Below are 19,648 nucleotides of genomic sequence, written 5' to 3'. Positions count from 1 at the left end.
ATGAATCAAGTTACAGAAATTTAATACTAATTCCAAATGCAGTCCAAATTCTTAGATAAAATGCATCTCAATGCCACAGAAGTGCATAACTAATTCCTCTATTTTGTTGTTTTCTCTGGAAAGCAGGGGATGCTTTTTAGTTCCTAATATACAAAGTATCAAACAGAAATTATTCCCTAAAATACCAAAAAGTACAGAAAAATTAACATAAATTGAAGAAAATTAGAGTTAAAGCAGTCTTACTCAAGTAAAAAATCTTGACCATGTGTTCGCTGGCTTTACTAATGAGAGCGTCCTGCTAAAAAAGAATTTGTACCACACTAAAAATGCCTTTGCAAGCTTGCATCACAACATCTTTGCCAAGCAATCATACATGTGCCTAGAGTAATGATGCCCATCTCATTCCACCACCTTTCCTACCCTCAACTTCTTCCCCTCCCCTTATTCCCCTCTACCCAATCCAAACTTCTTCCATTCTTCCCTTGCACCCCCAATATGGATCAGCATCCACACATCAGAGAAAACATTTGGCCTTTGGTTTTTTGGAATAGGCTTATTTTGCTTAGCATGATATTCTCCAACTCCATCCATTCACCTGCAAATGCCATAGTTTTATTCTCTTTTAATGCTGAGTAATACTCCATTGTATATATATGCCACAGTTTCTTTATCCATTCATCTGTTGAAGGGCACCTAGGTTTGTTCCATAGCTTAGCTATTGTGAATTGAGCCGCTATAAACATTGATGTGACTGTGTTACTGTAGTATGCTGATTTTAAGTCCTTTGGGTATAAACCAACGAGTGGAATAGCTGGGTCAAATGGTGGTTCCATTCCAAGTTAAGAAATATCTTTTAAGGACTAACTATTTTGCTCTGTATTTGCATAAAGTGATTTTCATCTAACATTTTTCTTTTAACCAACAAAAGCATATCAGATAAACATATCCTAGTCAATGTTGACTATGCTACGATATTAATTTTAAAAAGGCCATTAAGCCTTGTCTATTCTTTGTTAAAATACACTGCACTTTATATTGCTTTTGAATAATAGGCATTCTAAGTACAAATAGAAAAAATTAACAACCACTCAGTCCTAGGGAAGGTACAATGAAGAAAGTTAAAAAATAAATTAGCTCTGATCCTTTAAAAACCCTCACTAGAGAGGCAGTGTTATTTTCTTCCTTTTTACATATATTGGTAACAGAGAGGTTTGACTATTGGCCACAGCTAACCCATAGCAGATGGGACAGGCATAAACTCAGGACTGCTCTCGTCAAAGTTTGTGCTCTTTTTTTGTGGTGGGGGCGGGGAGGGGTGGCAGGGACTGAACTCAGGTGCACTTGAACACTGAGCCACATCCCCAGCTTTATTTTTTATATTTTATTTAGAGACAGGGTCTTACTGAATTGCTTAGGGCCTCACTTTTTTGGAGGCTGGCTTTGAACTTGCAATCCTTCTACGCCTCCTGGGCCACTGGGTTCACAGGTGTGCATCACCGAACCATGCACAAAACTTGTGCTCCTAAGCCACTGCACTGTCTGTTTATGTGCTTTCAAGCAATACTAGCCCCAGGTTGTAGGGTGGGGAGAAGAATTGATTGAGAAAATGTAAGAGAGGGAATCCATCAGTCTTTAAACTAAGGATCCATCAGTCTGTGTGAGGCTTTGCTAATTTCCAGGACAGCCAATCTCACATACAGTCCTGTACTCCACAGTGAGGTTTTGGTCATGATGAGCTACATGAATGCCAGTGGGTTTCTCAGATTGTAATACAGGTGAAGAACTCATTATTTATGGACAACATGGCCACCATAATGTCAGAGTACAAGGCTTTCCTTGTGTGTTTGTGGATATGCTGTTGGAAACAAACCATCTGGGCTGCCAATGCTATAAAAGCATATCACATACAATTGTGTACAATATGTAATGCTTGATAACAGGTAACAAGCAACTATGTTTCTGGCTTATGTATTTACTATGCTATTTACATTATTTTAGAATATACTCCTTTGACTTAGAAAGTCTTTTTTGAGATAGTGTGTCGTGTTATGCTGACAGCAGACTATCTCACATCTACTTTGTCCAATGGTTTGTGTGAGTACATTCTATAATGTTCACACAATGACAAAATCACCAGATGATGCATTTCTCAGAACATTCTTGCCATCAAGAAATGTATAACTATATACTCAAAGTAAATCTAAGGAAGAATTTCAAGACAAAATATAGAAAAATGAAAGATATCCACAATTCTATTTTCTTTCACATTTTTAATACTAGCCATGTGGGAAGTCAGATTATTTGTGAGTAGTCATTACTATCATTACTTTTAAGATTTTTGGTAGAGTACTTGCCTCGCTTGTGTGAGGTCCTGAGTTTGACCTCCAAAACCACCAAAAATAATAAAAATAATGGAAAAATAAATTTAGGAATGTCTGGTACTAAAAAGATCAGTTGAATTTTGGGTCTTAATATCATCTGGTCCTCAACAATTTTTTCCATCATATAAATGCAACTCATTAACTAAAACCATGTAATAATTTAAAATCATATATAAAGAACTGGGAATATATACACATTTCTGTACAACGCCTCTTATACATAATATCACAAAAAATCTCAATATTCCTTTGTAAAATATATTAAGTTCATTCTGCCAATGAAGAAATGAGGATTAAGACAGGTTAGGCAAGCTTCCCCAAACCACCAAGAACTCCAAAGCCATCTTTGTACCTTATAACACTGAGGTTTAGGGTCACATTACTAAAATTAACCCAAAGAACATAGGATCGTGATCATCACTGAGAGCTTCAATTCTTATTTGACATCAATTAATAAGAAAAAACAAAATGTCTCCTAGCAACACACATACACACTTATAACAACCTATGGCCTCAAATTAAATGGGAAATAAAACTCTTGGGTAAAAAAATAAAGTGTTGTATTGTAGATGACATGATGAACAGTTGAAAAGGTTCATCAGGCACAAAGAACTGTGAGTACAGAATACAGTACCCAGCCACCCATCCCCTAATCCTCTAGTCAAATTTTACTGAGCCACTTGCATAAAGTACTCTCAGGACTTCAAAATGTGAATAAAGACACACAGAGGCTGATGGTTCTAGAGTTGAATATCCTAGAAAGGCCACAAGATCCTACCATTATGCTTTGCACTCTGCCCTGGTCCTCTCCTACCAGAGCCTGGGTTGTGCAGTCCTCTGGCAAATCTGTGAGCTCCACCATAATCCTTCCTATGAAGTCCCTTTACTTACTGTAGCAACACTCAGTTCCTGTTGCTTGTTCCTCAAGCAAGTCCCTTAAATGATACATACAGTGTATTTTATCAGCAGGCCACTCACTTTTCTAAGAAAAAGTAAAAGAAAGGAAGGATAATATTAAATACTTTTCTTTGACATAAGGAGGCTGACTCATAATGAGATAGGGAGGGGGAGCATAGAAGGAATAGACAACTCTAGATAAGGCAGAGGGGCTGGAGGGGAAGGGACCAGGCATGGGGTTAGCAAGGATGGTGGAATGTGATAGACATCATTATCCAAAGTACATGTATGAAGACACGAATTGGTGTCAACATACTTTATATACAAAGAGAGTTATGAAAAATTGTGCTGTATATGTGTAATAAGAATTATAATGCATAAAAAAGGTATTCAGTTTGGGGTATTAGAGCTCTAACTGGACTTGTTTGCATTTAGGAAAGATTAATCCATTTCTCTTCGTTGCGGTAGAATTAAAAAAAATTATTTTAGTTTTATCTACATTAATATTAATTTGTAACTATTTTTATCATAAAACAATGACAGCTGAAGAACTTAAAAAAATAAAAACCATGACAAATCAGTTGAGAGAGAGGTTGGACATAACTGAAAGTTAAGGGGGGAAATAACTAAAAGTTAATTAGTACTCCTTATTTAAATTTGATAATTGTGTTATTCAAAACAAATGTGCTTAAAATGGCTTCTTTGACAGCATATCAAGAAATGAGATTCCATGGGGAATTTATTAATCAATTTGCTTCAAATATCAATTTCAAAAATTCTCAGTCTTTGGAATCTCAAATTCCCCAAGTGTGGTAAAACCTCAGTTAAATTCACAAAATAACTGCATGCTCCATCTGTTTCATCCTTGAAAAAATACAGTTGCCAAAATAAACCACACTCAACTCCCGACAATCTGAAGCTGTGTTTGATTCATAAAATGTTTTTTAAAGGTTTCCTGATCCAGAATGTACGATTTTATTTTTTTTAACATACAATGTTGCAAATTTTATGAGAAAACAGATTTAGAAAAAAATTTTACAAAGGTCAAATTTTGATTATCGAAAATACTCTCCCTCTCTGATGGGATCCCCTGTAGCTGTACCTTTGATGGTTCAGGAGACAGTGCCTAATGGGAGATGGACCACCAGGGTCCTTTCTAGTTCAACTTGGAAAAAGATAATTAGCTTCTGTCCTGAAATTGTTTCCTCCCCAATCCCATGGACACCATAAAAGCAGAAGAGACCGACACATACACACATATTTTATGTGAGACACGCACAAATATCAGGCCCAAGGCCAAATATTACATATGTTAACCAATTTCATCCTAACAAACCTGCAAGACATTTTCCAATGTTAAAGCAAGGAAACTGAGGATAAAGCTGCAGAGTTCACAAGTTCTTCCTAGTCCACATCCCACTGTCTGTGCTCCACACTCTCTCATTGACTTGCTCTCATCATACTTACTAGTGCACTCATTTTCCCTCAATCAATTCTGAGAAGGAAGTGCTCATTTACTATCTCTGAGTCTCTTTTCCCCATTCTGGAACCTGGTTTATCACTCACCCCAGTGCAAGGCATAGCTAAAGCAGCATGAAAAAAATAAACCTTGGTCAAAGCAATTAACGAGACATGAACCTCACTTTATCCTTCAAATAGAAAGGAAAATTATAAGAATTATGTGCTCATATCTTAAATAGGATGCTTCTGACTTTTGTGGTGTCAACAGTTTGATCATGCAAATACCACTAGCAGCCATAAGCAATATATATCCACAATAATTTCTTTACTAGTTTTCTCCTCCAACAAAAGTACTTTGACATTTAGACTGGGCAGATTCCATGATTAAACATGTATTTCAACCAGAAGTACAATTGTCTCCGTAATCTACCTACTCTGCTCCATTGTGTATTTCAGCTTTTTATGAACATATTATTTTCTCTGTCACTTAATTATAATCATTATGTTTTGCCCACAAAATCTTCTTTTCAATATGTCACCCTTGGTTTAAAAATGGTTCAATATCAAATGATTTCAATTGCACCCTTAGGAAACATATAATTTAAATGTTGAGTAAAAATAAAATACATATCCTTTGGTTGCTGGTTACTATTTATCACATGATTAGAAGAAACATTATTATGTAGTTAGAATCACTAAGATTTGAATAAAAATGAATAAGTAGGTATAAAGGAATTTATTTTATATGTGTATCAGAACCAAGACTATAATGATTTTGCTATTTAAAAAAATAGGTCAAAACTCAAAGTTTAGAAAGGATTTTTAAAAATACTGCTAACTATATACTTGGGTGACAGCTACATCTTTATATGGGATGGACTGATAACATTATAACCCCACCTCTTTTCAAGAGAATCTGACATCAAACTATTATGCTGTTATCATTGTGTAGGTTACAACTGCACATATGGAGAAACGACCTCATTTTCAGATTTCTGCTACAAAAATCTAACTTCTTTCCTATCTGTGTTGCAAGCATCTCACTTAATAATCATTTAATAATGAGATTATTGCAGATGCTTACAACATAAATAGAACTTTTTTTCCTCTTTAGGAACCTACTACAACTTTTTATCTCTATAGGAATAAAATGCTAAAATGGAAGCTTTCATAAACAGATAAACAGACCACGGGTCAAATTTCTAAAAATAAATAGTTTGATGAAATAAATTTAAAAGTCTTTACTAAATTTTAAGTACTCTAATGAGGACTAGGAAAAATGAAGAGCACAAAAATATAGCTGAATAATGTATTTTTCTCAGAATAATTAGAAATATTACTTCCATGAATTCACTAACGAATATTTAATGACTACCTACCTTGGGTCAGACCTACAGTCTGATTAACAGAACACAGCCTTGCCTTGAGGACAATTCATTCATGAAAAAAAAAAACCTGCATAATTTCTAACAATAAAGGAGTTTAAAAAGTAATGTTGATACACACGTAAGAACTTTTTATAGTATCTAACATAATCTATGAGATTTAGATACTAGTTTAGTATCTAAATATTATGCATATTCTAATATGCATAATTCCTATAAGTATCCAAAAATATGGATCTAATATCTACTATGAAATTGGTCCATGCTGGTTTTCTGAACAGGGAGAATGTCTATTTTTTGTTATTGTTGTTCCAGTCAGTTACACATGACAGTAGAAAGCTCTTTAATTCACTATGCACAAAAGGAGCAGAATTTTTCACTTCTCTGGGTGTACGTCCGTTTTTAGTTCAGATCTCAAATTCAAAGACCTGCCAGGGGTGTGTTTTGCTTTTTTCCGTATTTGTCTTTTCTCTCCATAGAGAAAGCTTTTTGAAAAACAACAGTGTTTTAAACTCAGCCCTGTGTTTTGTCAGAGTTCAATAAGGGATGGCAAATAAAGACAGAAGAGAAAAGAGACAGGGAAGGAGATGAAGATGAGGAGAGAAGGAGTGACTGAAAGGAGAAATGGAGAGGGAGGAGAACGGAGAACATCAGAAATGACCAGTCTCTCCTCTGGAAGAAAATGACCACTGTAGAATTTGCCCGGGAGCCACCTGAAATTACAGGCAGCTTTACGGTGCCAGTATGATGTGCGAAATCATGAGCTTATTCCCACAGTTGCCAGTGAAAATATTTTACTTTACTACAATGATCACAAAAATAAATACATGTTAAGATTTCTCTCGATTTGGGAAATTAATACAACTTTTCCTTCTTTTTCTTGAGACCATCTAGCCTGGACATTTTAACTAGAGAATGCATAATAACAAAATTTCTTAAATAAATATAAGGAAAAGAATCACAGTGAAGATTAAATTTTATCCTTATTATTAGAAAACAATACCCCCCCCCCCCAAAAAAAAAGGAGTTCCACAGGTCTTTCTCTCAGGGTACTAGTACAATTTCCTTATTTAATTGGAATGAAAGCTGAAGGTTTAGAGAAGAGCCAAGAACAGCAAAAGAGATTATGAAAAGAGAGGACCTTATAATTATGCATTCTGTAAAGCAGAGAGGGAAAGGACTTAAGCAGTTTAATCTTCACAGCATTTCAAATAGGGACACACAAGCCTCCTTCTAAAGGAACAAAGAGTGCTGAATTTAAAAAACAAAAACCTCAGTAAAGTATAAAAGATTCCTTTTCTTTACTTAAGTCCCAGAACTGGATCCGAAATTCTTTTTAGCTTTGGAGTTTAAAAAAACAAAAAAGTGTGCATGTTTGAGGAGAAAACATTTATTTGCAGTAAACTATTATTCATTTCAAAGAAAATGTCAAATCAAAGAGAATAGGGACATAATCTCCAAAGGCGAAAAATACTATGGAACAAATAAAATACACATTTTCCTCATTAGAACTGAAGGCTTGAGTAAGTGTGATTCATCAAAACTAATGAAATGGTAACATAAAAGAGTCTTTATAATTTAAGAACTAGCACAATGACAGACAACTAAAAAGGAACAAATGAGAGCACTGAGCCATTAGTATTTGGACCCAGATGCTTCTTGCCTACCCAAAGGATCCTTTTCCTCAATGAAAATAAATAATCTGATTCAAGGTCCTACAACATATTGTCCAGGCTCACTCCACAGGCATTTCTCATCCCAACTATTTTTCTTCCCAATTTTTCACCCTGCTTTTAATAACTTATGAAATTACTTATGAATGTATTTAACACAGGTGTTTTGTTGTTGTTGTTGTTGTTGTTTAATATGTTTTGGGTTGTAGATGGACACCATGCCTTTATTTTATTTTTGTGGTGCTGAGGATTGAACCCAATGCCTTCCACATGTGAGGTGAGCACTCTACCACTGAGCTATACAACCCCAGCCCTATTTAACACAGGTTTGTTAAGTACACTGAATGTGAAGTCACAGAATACAGAGCATCAGAAAACTAAAAAACATTTTGTTAATTAAGGTATTTGAAAAAGCATTAGTCATGGCTGCTATGGAAGTACTAGATACCTCAGTCAAAATAAGGTATAGAAAAGGGTTCTTTTGTGGAGACCAAAGTAGATGTTTTTTTATGTTATAGTGATTTATGAAATTGAGTTTTGAAGGCACGTGGGAGAACTGTGAATAGGGTAGCCCTCTGAAATCTGGGAACTCAGTCACCCATCCTTAAGACAGCTCATTCATCGGCTCTGCACCGAGGCCTTCTCCAGAGTGGGAGGGGATGTTGGGGGAACTGGCTCTCCTCTTCCTTTGAACTAACAGGACTCAACTCAAAACAGAGTGTTCACCTAAGGTCAGGGTGATTTTGGCATCACAAATGAAGAGAGAGAGGAAGTAGTGAGCCTTTTCATCTGAATTAATTCAGAAAAAAAAAAGACCAATCCAGTTATGAATAAGATTGGAAAAAAAAAAAAGACAGAAATAAGTAAACTGAGAAAACATGAAAAAAACAGATATTCTTTACTAGAGGAAGGAGAGGAATTTTCCAATTCATCCAACAAGCATATACTAACTCACATCATCTACCCTAAGAATGAATGTCCTTGTCTGATGACGTGCCCCACTGTCTCTCTGGGCTTATTTCCCCTTCTTTACCCTGACTCATGCTAATCCACTGTAGCCTCCTTAAACTTCCCTGAACATGCCAGTCATGCTCCCACTTTGGGTCTTCACACAAGCTGTTACTTCTTCCTAGAATTCTATTCTCTTAAGTATATAAATGGCTCATGCCCTCATCTCCTAAAGTCTGTCAAAACGATCCTTCTCATGATTCTTATTCTCCCAAGCCCTTTACCCTGTGTTTCAGAAGTCCCAGACTACCGTCAAGTTGTGACTCACCACAAGATCTCATGACTGGATGACAGGTTATACCCACAGCTAAGGTTTATTACAGCAAATTGTAAAGAATAAAACAGGAGAAAGATATGAATGGCAAAGTTCTCAGAGATCAGCATAGGATTCTGAGTCCTTCTCATTCTGGGATTACAGACCACGTTCTCTCTAGTTATAAGTTACAGGTACACATGTAAAGTGTCTCTGTGGAAGGAAGGCCAATCAAGTCTTAGGGTCCAAGGCAGTCATAAGACACATTTTTGTTATACAGCAACTCATAGTAGAAACACCGGACCCTGCATAAGTACCAGGGGCATATCATAAACTTGCTAAATAATCCTGAGAAGTCTTGACATGCTGAAAATATGCCCTATTGCTCCAGACATATAAAATCATCATCATCATCAATTAATAACGTAAGAACACATCCAGGTCTACTTCCCAAGGAGCTAGCTGAGGGCAATCATGGTTCCAGGCTGCATGACACACAAAAACTGAGCAACCAGACCTGCTATATTAACACTCTCCTCATCCTCTGATCCATTTTTCCATAATTACTTCCACATTATCTTCTTTACACATTATAATTGACTCATTATGATACTTTTCTGTCTCCCCAACTAGAATGGTAACTCTGCAAGGTCATGAGCTTTTTCATTTACTGTGATAGCCTCAAACATCAAGACTCATTTTCTAATGAATGAATAAGTGAACTAATAAAAGAAGTCCTTTCTCAAGTGCCTTCAGTTGGGACCACTTGATTCAGAACCATTTAATGACGGAAAGGAAGGATGTTAAGTATGAAAAATGAGGTAGATAAGCCTTAAGCAGGGAGTATAACAAGGAAAAACACTGCATATGCCACCATTTCTGTGCACGGACTATCTATAAGTTATGTACTTTAAGCAAAGTGAAAATTTTTAAATTCTTTACCACTTCCTTCAGCAACTTCAAGAAGATTATTAACTTGTGATTTTGAAAAATGACTTCAAAATACAAAATTAGGAGAACTGTTGTTGCTTTCCTTAGAAAAACAAACGTGATTACATTTTATCAATTAACTACTACATGATTTTAAATAATTAATTGAAAAAACATTGGAACCAAAGTGGAAGCTAGCAATAAAAATGAGAACAAGCAGTACAGCTGGGGGTGGGGAACTAGTGCTAGACTTAAGTTTCTTAATAAACTGCTATTTAAAAGGAGTCATTCACCAGGAATCTCTGAATAGTACATTTTCCCCTCAGGTATTTCAAATATACTGATGATAGAATATGTGGCAAAGACAAAAAGACCTTTGGGGAATCAACAATTACTGAATGTTACCTCTCATGAATCTAACAATGTAAGTCTGGTTAATTTTCTTAGCTAGGGTACAATGCCCCCCTTGGGGATGAATTAAGAGTGAATTACTTGAATTGAATACAAGTACTCTAGACTCCTTTGCAACACAGTGACACAGTGTCCTTAAGTATGCCCAATTTAGTGTGATTGATGGATAGACCAGAGAGAACTATATCATCTCCAGGCCAAAAGGAGAATCAAGTGATTGCTATTTGCATAATTAACACCCTGAAAAAGGATTTAGCTTCTAAAACTGTAAATGTTACTCAAAAACTATCCCCCCACCCAACAATTTTCTCTCAAAGTTTCTAAAAAGGATGCAATATCTCCAAACAGCAAATAATTGTAAAGTATGAATCTGTTTTGAGTACATAACTTTAAACCAAAGAATCTGGAGTCACAAAAGAAGTGCTTACTCCAGTCCATGGTAACCCTTTTAGCAGAATGAGCTTTAAGGCGAGTCTGTCTTCCAAATGCAAAGACCAGTGCCGTGCACCACATGCCAAGAAAACTTTGCCCTAAGCTTGACATCTCTAAATTCCCAGTCCTCTGTATTCTATAACAGTGTTTTATTTACCATTGGCATAAGCTGCATTCAAATTTCAAACACATTTAATGTTTGAAAAATATAAAAATGTAACAAAAAATGATGTTGGTCTCAAAGAATGTGATACTTAAAAATACATATTAGCACAGTGCCTGGAATTTAGTTGTTTTCTTCTTTTAAGTACCCATTTTTAGTGGTTCCACATCTTAATGCTGAAAAGAAATAGTGTAACTAGTTTTCTCTCAGAATGTACACAGATGTTTGGCAATCATATCTAAACTGAATCACTTGAACAACAAAAAAATTATAAATAAATAGTGTAAATGCCTTTTCTTAAAAAAAAAAAAAAATCACATGCCTAACATTTGAGCCAGTTTCCAAACTATTCTCAAAGTCACCAAAATGAAACAACAAACTCACAGGAATGACAAAAGATATTTTTAAGTTTTTCAAGCAAATACAATGATACTAACATTTGCTGGACACCACATAAACTCAAGAGAATTTTCAACCTCAACATTGGAAAATAATACACTCAATTCAATGGTATTACATTTTTGTGAAGTTGGGTTTTCAGTGACTGCTCTGAGAGCAAGCAAACACTATAGTAAAATGAAATATGAACAGAAAATCAGAGTGGCAGGATTCAGTCTTACACAAAGTCATACAGTGCTTGACACATGCATCACATTAAGTAACAGCAAATATGTGTTATTTGACTACTAGGTTATTAAAAGTTTTTTTAATAATAAAAATAAGAAACTTACTAGACACTAAGGAAACAGAATCAAAAAAGTTAGAAGTCTCTGTGTTTATGCAGTCTTTATTATCCACACTTTCATTAAGCACCTACTACATACAATTTCTGTACTAATCATTGAGACAGATAAAAATCAGTTGCCTTCAAATACAAACATGAATCAGTTGGAGAGATTCATAATGAATGCCAAGAAAATTACAGATAAAATGTTTGAGAGTTCAGACTATACAATTAAATTATACTGGTTAACAAAGTTAAATGAAAAATATGTTACATATGAACTTTTAATGAACATCTTGCTAAAAGGTACTATTCACTTTATTGCCTTAGTAAGAACATTCTGGAAATGTTCTTTTTCTTTGAAGAAGTCTAGTATCATAAATATGCACTTACTTAACTATTTTCTGGATGCATGACTGATTGAATGAGTAAATAAGTGAAATGTTGTAAGAGAATCTTCCAAAAACTCAAAATTAGCAATTCCTGTAACATGTTACTATTGTTACCTTCTCCAGAATACTCAATTCTCTTGGCTGACGATAGCACTGCTGAATCCTGACCACATGTTAGACTAACCTAGGGACTTCTGCTGTGCTCCCTGGCCCCAACCCAGTCTAATTATGTCAGAATCACTGCAGATGGGGTCCAGGGAATTGTATTTTTAAAAGGTCCCAGATGATTTTGGTGACTGGCCAAGGCCAAGAACCACTGAGATATAATAGGTCAAAGGCATAAACTGTTAAGAGCTTCTTGACATGTATTGCTAAAATGCTTTCCAGAATGTGACCAATTCAAACTATAAAGAGGAAAGTATTCCTGTTTTATTTTACCATAGTCAATGTATCCACCTGGTTACTCCTGTCTCCCTGGGGAGTGAATGTGAGAATGATTTTAATGCTTTACTGAAAGTTCTTTCTGTTTTCCTTTAACTTACCTTTCATTCACAACATTGCTAGTTGTTTTATTTATTTTTTCACAACACCCTCTTGGTAAGTTGAGAAAGTCCTTAGGAAGAAAATCAAATATACAAACAAAAGCCTGACAAAGGACAATGAGAACCCAATAGATATTCTTTTGTTATTTTGCAATTCCATGGGTGAATTCACATACTTCATTCACAGTAAAATAAAGTGGAAAGGACTTAATAAAACATTCATTTTTCCCTTTTACCAAAGTGTTCTCTCCTTATTCTATCTGCATGCAAAATATGTTTAAATCAACGAAAGAGAAAATGGAACTTACTTAGAAACTGCCAGACACACACTTCAGCACATCATTTAGAAAGGGTCTAAAACCTGCTGTCAGCATTTCATTTGAGCAGATGATTGAGACCCCTATGCTGAGAGAGTGGTTAGGTTTAAACAGAAGGTGTCTCAGCATTCTCCCTAATGTTTCTTGAACACCTTAGTATAATGTAGCATTTTTCCATGTAATTTGATATATGAAAGGAGCACTGACAAGTAACTAGAGACCCAGGTGCCATAAGAACAGGGTGTGCCTGAGACATTAGCCCAGCAGGAACAGTATCCTATATTGGCAGACACCGCTAGTGTTAAAAGCAGCAATAAAGAAGAATCAGACAAAAAAATAAAAATTTGTTTAGGATCTGGCAACTGATGCAATATTGAAATTTAAAATGTGCTGAAATTTAAGCAAAGTAACCATTCTTAAACTTATTCCTTCAATGAAAAATATTAAATCAAAAGATCTTAAAATAACAAAGCAGGTATGACACAATGCTTATGTTGTACATATTTTGTATGAAAGGAAAGCCCACTGGTAGCACCTCAATAGTCTCAAAAGATAAAATAGCCACATTAAATTTACTCCAGCAAACATTTATTGAGGCTGATCAGGCATTAAGAAGGTGCAAAGCCCAGCAGAAGCATATATCACAACAGCTTCTGTTTATTCAATACCTTGTCAGTACCTACATTAAAATTTTCATGCATTTTAGTATATTTACTCTTCCCTGATTTCAAGCCTAAAGAAGTTAAAAATCTACTGGGAAGAGCACATTTAAAAAATGAGATGGACATAGTGTTAATGGGTATACAAAAAAAGAAAGTATTAATTCTGAGGAAATCTGTTATATTTTCCGTTAGGAATTAGTTAAGATTGAAGTTAGAAGAACACATTTTAAAATCTAGAGTTTGGGCAAGGACATATCAGGAAAAAAATAACAACATGAGAAACATTACCAAGGTCTTAAAATTGAAAAATAAAGAAAAGAAATGTGGGTTAGTGTAATGACAGCCAGATGTAGCAATAAAGATAAATTAGTCTGGGAGCAATGGGAGATGACTGGATTCATTCCACCACCAATGCAATGAAGGTGGATCAGTGCATGACAAGATCTTCCTTTTATAAAAGGACTTCTATGGGAGCAATTTGTAAAATGAACTCACTAGTAAGAAACTGGAGGTAGCTACTGAAATAGTTTAGAAGCAAATAAAGTCAAGATTAGAGCAAAAGCAGCAACAGAGAAGAATCAGACAAAAAAAATCATTTAGGATCTGGCAACTGATGCAATATTGAAATTTAAAATGTGCTGATAGTTTTGTGCTTTAACAACTAGAAAACTGTAATATTACTCAATAAGTAAATAATACAGAAATGTCTAGCAAGGTGACAGGTTGTCTCTGATGGTCAAACAGAATAAAATAACAATAATCTCTAATCTATGAATTAGATAGTCTAATGGGAGGCCAAAGTCAAATCAATAGGCCATTTCAACCGAGCAGACTGTGCTTCAGTGACTCAAGGGCTGTGGAAACACATAGCACAGACAAAAAAGCCAGACCAGCAGGATCCAGAATGACTCCTCATAAAAATGAAAGCAGACGCCACAAAGTCTCTCCTCACCTTAACTAGCAGTCTCTCCAGACAGTACAGAGTTCTAGGCTGGTAAGCAAAGACACCAAGGTCTAAAACAGCAGAGGACAGGAACTGCAGATAGGAAAGCCTCACTACGGCAAGGAAAGGAGGGAGGAGCATGAAAGGTAGAAGCAGCATCTGAGCAAAAGCCCCTATAATGATACAGTCATCCACTGTGTTGGAAAGAAAACACAAATGAGCTTTCAAAGTTTGCTCATCCCAGTGACTCTGACATAACACCATTTAAATTCTCTCTCCATCTTATAGCACAACAGTAATTCTTTAATCTTTAATGCTATTGAGAATCTAGTTAATCTACATGATCTCTCCTTATACTCCAAAAATAAAAAATCCCATACTCATACAAATATTCTATGTGATAATTCATCCAACAAAGACTCCCATGAACTAAGGTTCTAAGTATTGCTAGGGATATCATCACATTTCATGGTTCACATTTTTTCAAACAAGAAAGGGATAGATTGTTTTAACTACCACTGCTAACTTTGTGGATAAGCTTTGTCATTCTCTAATAGAACGGCTCTTGCCATAGACTATAGAGCCTAACAGCCAAAGTTCTAACCAAGGACCATCCCCATTACCTGGATCATTGTGACAAGTTATACAATCTATTTGAATTTCATAGGTAAAATTTAGGCAATGACAGCATCTAACAAATATGCCTCAGAAGAGTAATGAGAGAATTATATGAAATAACATCATCAATGTACACAGAACAGCACTTAGCCCCAAAGTATGTATTACTAGATTTTGGTATTATTATTCCATACTTATAAGTATTTATGACTTTTGAAAATACATCTCCTGATATTTTTGAAAGGATGTTTTGACATTTCCAAGGGTCTCCTCAGAAAAATTAGCACTTATGTTAGTGTGAATAATTTGACTCTTCTGGAAATTTTTCTTTCATTTTAAGGAAGTCTATAGAAACACTATTTCTATGTAACTAAACCTCAATAAAATACTTTACATAAAAGACCATTTATGATATAATGGAATGAGAATGTTGGTATTTACTAAAAAGTCTTAGAGCAAATTTTGATAAATGATTCACATTTGTGAGTTACCAAAACATGTGATTTGTTTTTATTACTTTTTTTAGGCAACAATATTAATCTCATATTTAAACATCAATTTAATTGATCTGGGATGAACTGGAGAGAAAAGAAAGTCTAGTTAAGTAAGAAATTTTATGTATTAAACTAATATTAAATACATAAGAAATGTTAGCACTAGGGTGGATTATAACACTTTTGCCTGGTGAGTCATTATGTTCTGGGTAATCTCATCTATTAGATCATTTTAAGTCTCAAACATTTTAGGCACCATTCTTCCCAATTTAAAAATGACAAATAGGGGCTGGGAATGTGGCTTAATGGCAAAGCACTTGCCTAACATGTGTGAGGCACTGGGTTCGATCCTCAGCACCACATAAAACTAAAGGTATAGAAAAAAAATGACAATTTGCTCAACATCTCATTCCTAGACAGTCAGGAAGACAGTGCCTTGTCAAATAAAAATATCCCTTCTCAAGTTGAAAAATTGGGGCACCCCATGATGTGACAGCAACCAATAAGAAGATTCTAGAATATTAGATGGACTTTCACATAGTTGTTTTTGCTAACTCAAATAATGTCCCAAGGTGTATTGGGGCAAATTTATTAAATACCAAGTAATATAGTCTTTTTCCACCCCCAAATCTAAATATAAGTTGCTCTGAAGAAACTATATAATAGTCTAATTTTTGAAGGTGTCAATTCAAAGTATGCTACATACAAGAAAAGAAATTCCTACACTCCCAAGATAGGGATTGTTCTCTAACCATTGTAATATCAAATATATATATATATATATATAAATATTCTTCTTCAATATATGACAATCCTGGGGCCTTGGAATCACTGGAAATGTTTGAAAGTTGATTAACCAATCATTGGGAACCTGTCTCAGTAAGACAACCAATCAGTGACTAGCACACCTAAGCATAAGCCAATCAGGAATGTACTCATTACAGTGATCTGCTTCTGAGTACCAATCCAACCAGTCTCCCATGAGAAGGCAGCTTCCACAGCCAACATATTCCTACCATCACCATGGGAAATCCTCCAATTCCAATATTCAATGCTTCCTCAAAAAAAAAAAAACCTATATTATAATCCACAAGAAAGACTGCCTGACCAGCAGAGCTCTCCCTATGAGCAAATAAATAATAATTCAGTTTTATTTTTTCAAGTATGATAGTCTCATTCTATGACACACACTGTGTTGTTCCAGGCCTTAGCAGACACTGAATACAGTATTTCCTACATTACTAAATAATTTGCAAACATTCTTCCAAACCTAGAATTAAATCTCTCACACCAATACTATGTATGACATGAAATAATTTGCCTTATAGATCCTTTTCATTTTGAATGCTTCTAAGGCAATATTACTTCATACATAATTTAAAAGAATATAATACATATTTAAACAGAGATGATGCAACAATTATAAATAACTAAAGATTGAAGAATTAAAAAGCATGTATGCTTTTAAATATTCCGATATTTCTCAAAGCTTTTTCAGAACTAGAAAAACAACATGCAAAGTTTTAAAAATTGTATTTTTGTTGTTGTTGTTTTCTTCTGTAAGCAAGTTAGATTTCATGTTAAAGATAATCTTGTTAAGTATCTGGGGAATGAACCTGGTCTACATTCTTCTAAGGGGAAATCCTTGAGCCAATATTGAAACCAACAATGGAGCAGGTTACTGGGCCCCAATCCAAGATCAGATTAGTGGGCAGCAAGACCTGGAAATCTGCATTTTTTTTTCAAGGATTTAAATCATTTCATTATGTTTCTATCTTACACTTTTGCTATGGTTTAGATATTAGGTGTCTGCTAAAAGCTCATGGATGAGACAATCCAAGAAAGTTTAGAGAAGAAATCATCGGGCTATAAAAGCCTTAATCCAATCAGTGATTAATCCCCTGATAGGATTAACTGGGTGTGGGTTGAAGGCAGATAGGGCATGGCTAGAGGAGTGGGGCATGCCTTTGGGGTATATATTTTGTATGTGGCAAGCCATTTCCTTACACCACACTCTTCTGCCATGATGTTCTGCCTCACTTCGAACCCCAAAGAATGGAGCCTGCTGTCTATGGATTGACACCTCTGAAACTGAGCACCCAAGTAAATTTTTCCTCTTCTAAAATTGTTCATGTTAGGTCTTTCAGTCACAGCAGTAAAAAAAGCTGACTAAAACAACTTTATACAAAAATAAATTCCAAATAGGTAAAGATTTAATTATGAACAGAAACCGTTTTAGAATCAAGTTCTGAGATGGTTGTTTCATTGTTACATCCGATTAGATAAGGAAGTATTAAACTAAATAGGTGAATGTGATGATTAGTAAATATTGCTAAATTAAGATGTAAAAAATGCTGCCACAAGATTCTAAAAAGCAACATTAAAGCATGTCAGATACTAGAAAAAGCAATGTACAAAACATATAAGCTAAAATATTTCTACTCAAAAGAAAGAAAGAACTAAAAAGATAACTCACACAAAAGAAAAATGGAAGAGGAATAATGGGGAGAATATACTGTGCAGTTACCTCCAACCAGAAAATACAGAATTTACCATTTTTTTTTATTGTTTAGTTGTTGATAGATATTACTTATTTATACGCAGTGCTGAGAATCGAACCCAGTGCCTCGCACATACTAGGAAGGCACTCTACAACTGAGCTACAATCCCAGCTCTTTGCACTACTTTTATTTTTATTGGTTGTTCAAAACGTTACAAAGCTCATGATATATCATCTTTCATACATTTGACTCAATTGGGTTATGAAATCCCATTTTTACCCCAAATACAAATTGCAGAATCACATCAGTACATTTTTACATAATGGCATATTAGTGACTGTTGTATTCTGCTACCTTTCCTATCCCCTACTATCACCCCTCCCCTCCCCACCCATCATCCCTCTCTACCTCATCTGCTGTTGTTCAATTCTCTCCCTTGTTTCCCCCCCCCCTTTCCCCTCACATCCTCTATGTAATTTTGTGTAACTTTGAGGGTCTCCTAACATTTCCATATGCTTTCCCTTCTCTCTCCCTTTCTCTCCCCCCACTCGTCTTTGTTTAATGTTAATCTTTTCCTCATGCTCTTCCTCCCTGTTCTGTTCTTAGTTGCTCTCTTTATATCAAAGAAGAAATTTGGCATTCGTTTTTTAAGGATTGGCTAGCTTCGCTTAGCATAATCTGCTCTAATGCCATCCATTTCCCTGCAAATTCTATGATTTTGTCATTTTTTATTGCTGCGTAGTACTCCATTGTGTATAGATGCCACATTTTTTTTTATCCATTCATCTATGAAGGGCATCTAGTTTGGTTCCACAGTCTAGCTATTGTGAATTGTGCCGCTATGATCATTGATGTGGCAGTATCCCTATAGTATGCTCTTTTAAGATCCTCAGGGAAAAGTCCGAGGAGGGCAATAGCTGGGTCAAATGGTGGATCCATTCCCAGCTTTCCCAGGTATCTCCATACTGCTTTCCAAATTGGCCTTACCAATTTGCAGTCCCACCAGCAGTGTACAAGTGTACCCTTTTCCCCACATCCTCGCCAACACTTATTGTTGTTTGACTTCCTAATGGCTGCCAATCTTACTGGAGTGAGATGGTATCTTAGGGTGGTTTTGATTTGCATTTCTCTGACTGCTAGAGATGGTGAACATTTTTTCATGTACTTGTTGATTGATTGTATGTCTTCCTCTGTGAAGTGTCTGTTCAGGTCCTTGGCCCATTTATTGATTGGGTTATTTGTTATCTTATTGTCTAAATTTTTGAGTTCTTTGTATATTCTGGATATTAGGGCTCTATCTGAAGTGTGAGGGGTAAAAATTTGTTCCCAGGATGTAGGCTCTCTATTCACCTCTCTTATTGTTTCTCTTGCTGAGAAAAAACTTTTTAGTTTAAGTCCCATTTACTTATTCTTGTTATTAACTCTTGGGCTATGGGCATCCTATTAAGGAATTTGGAGCCC

At 35.3% G+C, this 19,648-nt stretch overlaps 1 protein-coding gene across 1 annotated transcript in view; it reads right to left on the bottom strand.

Annotated features, from left to right (window-relative positions):
* The window catches only part of Fam171b (family with sequence similarity 171 member B), a 71,673-nt gene that overhangs the window by 25,367 nt on the left and 26,658 nt on the right, over positions 1-19,648 (bottom strand). The gene's annotated exons all lie outside the window — the stretch shown is intronic.

Source organism: Ictidomys tridecemlineatus, chromosome 7 (genome assembly GCF_052094955.1).
Source record: "Ictidomys tridecemlineatus isolate mIctTri1 chromosome 7, mIctTri1.hap1, whole genome shotgun sequence".
Classification (NCBI taxonomy): Eukaryota; Metazoa; Chordata; class Mammalia; order Rodentia; family Sciuridae; genus Ictidomys; species Ictidomys tridecemlineatus.
The sequence above is the reverse complement of the archived record's forward strand: the minus strand, read 5'-3'. Positions and strand labels throughout refer to the sequence as shown.